Below are 5,405 nucleotides of genomic sequence, written 5' to 3'. Positions count from 1 at the left end.
TTGCGTAATCAGTTATTTGACAAATAAAAAAAGTTCAACACAGCTGCTGGCTTATGAAGAACCTGGTCATCAAGCTAAACTGAGTTGATCAGAGAAGCAGCCAAGAGGTCTGCACCAAGTCTGAAGGAGATGAAATACAACATTTTGGCTCACAAAACAAGTGCAAAAGTTTTTACACCAACTCTGTACATCACCCTACACACCACCCTCCTGCCTAAGCATGGTGGTGGCAGCATCATGCTGTGGACACAGAGTTCATAAAGGAGATGGATGGAGCTAAATACAAGATAACTCATGAAGAAAACCATTTCAGGCTGTAAAATCCCTAAAACTAAGACACCAGAACTATAACCCTAACCCTACATTAAACCTTGATTTCATACATGTTTACTTCTCGTCTTACGAAAAAGTCAAAATATGACTTGGGCAATCATGCCACCAGGCTAACGATTTGCAAGAAGGACAAATAACCATGAATCCTTCAAATCAAACACAGTGAAGCTTGTCGCTGTAATGCGACGAGTTGGGAAAAAGTTTAAGCTGCGGGAAATATGTTTCCAAGGCCCTCCGTCTGCGACAGCGAGGAAGGAGCGGTTTCAATCAATCTGTGAGTAGGTGGTGAGCAGCCTTACCTTCTTTTCTAAACAAGCTCCTTTAGATGTTCTCCTCTCCCACAGAAATCAGCCTCAGACTGCCAAGTTCTGCAAGCAAACACAAAGTGAATGAATTCTTGGCAAGCGCGAGGCTTCAACACAGGAGCCCAAACAACTCGCATATCTTTGCCTTTCCAGCTTGTTTTCAGAAATCCTTTTTAATAAAAAAAAAAAAGAAAATATGTTCCCATTCTGATTCACTCAGATTTAATCTACACTCGTCCGTCTCTGCCGTAGCAGTTTTTCATAATCCCGATGCCCCTCCCGTACCTTGCAATTTACACAAAGAGGATACTAAATCCAGTAAAGCACTCCAGAAAAAAACACACACACACACACACTACATGAGAGGACTGTAGAAATACAAATGATATTCACGACAGATAATTTCATATTTTACTCCTACTGACGCCTGAGGAAACAGGAAATAGTTCTGGGGAAGCTTTAATTAGACCTACGCCAGGAACAAGAGATAAAAATGGTCTCTGTTTTTTAATATTTAATATTGCCATCATCTGTGTAAAACTACCACAAGCAGACAGGTGAGTGATGTGCCTTTTTTTTTTAGGATATTATTCCAGGACAATAGCAATAATGTTAAAAATACATTCAAGGTTTTAACACCACGTAGAAGCCGGATCACAATCCAGGCAGACAACGTGAAATCCTTTTATTGCTTTTAGCTATGTGTCAGAAGCAGCCAAGGTACAAAAAAAAAAGCTGTTTTCTCTCAGCTCTTTCCATCAGGCTGCCATCTCACAGCATCACTACAATCTTGTAAAGTATGAGGCCTGGTTTTTCATCGCCTGTCAGGGAAGGCACGTTGACAAGAATGGAGCCTGCGTCTCGAGCTCGTGTAGATTGGACAGGTGTCAGTGTCCGGCTCGTGAGCGTCTCGGATGAGTCGAGCAGACGGCTCGTAGCGTGGCGAGGCGCACACATCCATGTCTGCTACTCACCACAACGGCTAAGAATAGCAGAGGGCTTTATAAAGCCGTGGTCGTCTCACTGCCGAAGCATGTCAACGACCCTCAGCTGTTCTCCGTTTGTGCTAAACTGAAAAACATTTGTGAACATCAGAAAGCCGGTGATGGAGACCAGAGGTTCCCCCAAACAGCATTAGCTTCCGGGTAAGGACCCCATCTTCAAACCCACAAACAGTGCTATGAAATATGTAAAGAATTGTTCACTTTTAGAAAGTTTTTTTCCCCTCATTATTCTATAATTATTACTTTCGTTTAGCAGAAATGATGCTTTAAAGTCTCCGATTTTAGTTGGCAATGATTTTTGGGGAGCAAAGCAGCTTGATAAATTTGACTTTCAGCCCGTCAGAAAGATGAGCATGTCAAATAACATTTCAATACTTTATTTTAGCTAGGGTTGGAACGACTCCTCCAATGATTCCAGTACCTCGATTATTAAAAAATGTATTAAATTCCTCGAGGAAAATTCATCTGCCCTGAAGCCTCGTAAAGTTTTGTTTTATTTAGCGCAACGTGTTCTGGCCAGGTCGTTATTTGTGTAGGGCAGCGCACTCACTGCCGCCTGTGAGTTGTTGCTACGTGCTAGCAGCATAAAGGCGAAGTCTCCGGGTTTGTGTCGTTTCTTGAGGGAACCAAAGTTTTATTTTTTTTAATTGACCAACGTGACTCTTGGAATATGCGATGCAGCTTTTCTCTACCAGGAACTGCGCGTTGACATTTTCAAAGCAAACGGTGAGAAGTGCGCTGCCAGTGAATGTGATGAAGAGACGGAGATATTTCCAAGTACTCGATTAAACGTAAAAATAATCGAAGGAGTACTCGCTATTCTTTTACAACAGCCCTAATCTTAACATATCTTGTTAAGATTAGATTAAGATTAGTGACCTGGTCACTGAGGCAGTAAAATGTAAAAAATGTAAAATAGGCAACATTTTTCAAACAGAATCTTTTAGGCACTACAATGAATTTTTTTCTCTTATCAACCTTGCTTTCTGCATCAACTATTAACAGTGAATAGGACCATAAGCAGTCAGCAACTTTTACTAAAAAGCAGGCTTGGACATAACCTTTCATTAAACTTGACTAAAAATAATAAGAATGACTCATACTCATAAGCTTTCAAAGCCCCAAAACTGGGCAAAAACCTTTTTACTTCCCAGATTAAGAATTAGATTCTCAACAATCACAATGTTGCATGTTTAATTCATGTTTAAGAAAAAATGGCAGAATATTTAGTTTTGAATTTTGAATTTTCTAAAATATTTAGATTAATTTCATCTTAAAAGTTTGGACACTTCTGCTCTAGACAAAGTGCCTCGTCATATGGAAGCATTTGTCACATCACAACAAACTTTCCACTCCACCATTATGTCCCACTTTGTAAAACACGTCGGTTGTGGTTTTAACCAGACGATATGTGAAAAATTTGAAGGGGCATGAATACTTTTGTGAGACGTTTAAGTCCACCTGAAACTTTAAAAAGCCAAGTTGAAAAGCAAGTGACATTGGTATTTAAAACAAGGACACATGAGAAGCAAGTTCTTTAGTCATCACGAAGAAACAAAGCCGCAGACAAAATTGGTTCTGACAGCTTTTTCACAAGGCCAAAAATTGACACCCACATGCTTGCTGCATTCAGCAGACACAGCAGGCTGCAAATGACTTACTTTTCTTTTTCTCCCAATAAAATAGAAGAATGACAGATTTAATATAAATAAGCGAAGAGGAGGAAGGAGGGAGGGAGGGAGGGGGGACCGGTACAGGCTGCGGGTGACAAGGTGCTGTGACGAGCGTAGCAACCGGGGGGGGGGATGCGACACCTGGCCTTGTCCTTGAGGATGATGCATCAAAAAGTGACAGAGCAGAAAGATGGTTATTACCCTGCCAAAGAGCAAGGGAAAATAGGGAGCAAGAGTAGAAAGTGACTATTTTTAGCAGTAGAGTAAAAATACACCAGCGCTTTACTTGATATTCCTTTTCATCAGAACATTTTGTCATTCCGATATTTTCTCCAAAACCGAATTCTGAACGCTGATTTCGGGACGACTGAATCGACTCGCTGGAATCAGCCATGCAAGCTGATGCTCTTCTTGACTGAGATAAGTAGGAGCAAGTCCTGCGCTCAGGTCGATCCTGTTGAAAGTTTGATCAAAGGAGTAAGTAAGCAGCAGCCCGAGGCTCTGTTTTCCTTCTCCGAGCCAGAGAGAAGGCCGATTGATTTCAGTGAGCTGGAACCTTTGCTTTTGCCTCCATCGATCCTTTATCTCCAGCCCTGTCTCCTCACCAATTAAGAGTTCACTAAAAAGAAACTCTTAATTATTTCCTCTTCACTGCCAAAAGTCTCTGCTGTGTTCACTTCTTCTGTTTTTAATTCGGCACGTCTCAACCTGTGGTCGCAATCGTCACCGAATGTTAAGAACGACGTCGATCTCGTGATTTTGCAGGGTGTTGAGAGGTGTAAGAAAAGCTCCCCCCCTTTTTTTTTTTAAAAGATAAAACTCGCCACACACGGTTTAAAAATCACAGCGTATACAGACCCGGCTGTTTACCCTGCAGCCAGATATCTGAAGGGATCAGAACGAACGGAGGTATTTTGGACGCAGAAATCGGGGATGTGTCTGAGTGTCAGGCGAGGAAGATCAAAAGATTCATTAGATGAGAATTAGATCAAACACGGCTGAAGTTGAGCGGACGCACAGAGGAGGTGTAAGAGGGAGCGTGGTCGACATGAGAGGAATAGAAATCCAGGCTGCGGAGCCAGAAAGCCGACTGACTAGGAGCGGCTTTAATTGCTGAGAACATCCACGTCCAAGGAATCTGCCGACATCGTCGTCTTTTTTTTTTCAACCCCAGAACCGTCAGCGTGTTATCCTCTAATCTGGCCACGTTCTGGGTGAAACTTTTATTTAAGCTATTCACACTCAGAAATTTCAGCCCTCCCTCCACCCCACGTTTCCACCCTTATGTTTAAACTTGTAATCCCATTGCATTGGTAGAGTGAGAAAAATCCAATTTCAGATAGCTGTAGGACCATAAATAATATTAGGCATAGCGGCGGCCGCACCACCCCAAGGGAGAGACAGAACAGGCTGTTGTTGTGAAGCAAAGAGAAGATGGAACACCATTTTTGGGGAGGAAAAAAGGAGAAATGGGGGAAAAAAAAAAGATCAATAGAACACAAAATTTGAGTAGGCCGAGTTGGACACATGATTGGCGAAGCAAAGAACAGGTATGTTTGAGATCATTCAAGGAGAAGCAGCATTCGGCTTTTATGCACCAACAATCTGGAACAAACTGCAGCTGAAACACTGAGCTCCTTAAAATCCAGACTAAAAACTCACCTGCTTAGAGTCGCCTTTGAAGCAAAATCGACAAATTTAACGATGGTACTTGACTAAATGAAATGTTTCCATTGTTGATTCTATGTAAAACACTTTGAAATGCCTTGTTGCTGAAATGTGCTATACAAATAAAATTTGATTAATTGATTGACTCAACTAAAATGAAAAACTAGCTATAAGCTAACTGAAGTAGTCATGTCATGAATGTCGTCCTCTTTAGGACTGCAACACAAACTCTTCTTCACTCTAGCCAGATAAATGACACACAAAAAATAGGTAAAGTGTCTTCACGTAAAATAAAACACCTGTACTTGCACTGTGGGCCTGATCCAGTTGGTTGATTTTTATTACAAAAAAAAAAAAAAAAAAAAAAAAAAAAAACAAAAAAAAAAAAACTCGGGGGAATTGGAAAATATTTTATAAAAAAA

At 41.1% G+C, this 5,405-nt stretch overlaps 1 long non-coding RNA gene across 1 annotated transcript in view; it reads right to left on the bottom strand.

Annotated features, from left to right (window-relative positions):
• Positions 1-641: 641 nt before the first annotated feature.
• LOC106936969 (uncharacterized) overlaps positions 642-5,405 on the bottom strand; it is a 19,045-nt gene continuing 14,281 nt past the window's right edge. The window contains exon 2 of the long non-coding RNA XR_001422278.1: positions 642-701. This is a non-coding gene — a long non-coding RNA (uncharacterized LOC106936969). The remainder of the gene's footprint in view (positions 702-5,405) is intronic.

The sequence above is a fragment of the Poecilia latipinna genome, unplaced genomic scaffold (genome assembly GCF_001443285.1).
Source record: "Poecilia latipinna isolate Pla-1442-1.1 unplaced genomic scaffold, P_latipinna-1.0 Scaffold2251, whole genome shotgun sequence".
In the NCBI taxonomy this organism is placed as follows: domain Eukaryota; kingdom Metazoa; phylum Chordata; class Actinopteri; order Cyprinodontiformes; family Poeciliidae; genus Poecilia; species Poecilia latipinna.
This window is presented reverse-complemented; position numbering and strand designations above follow the sequence as displayed.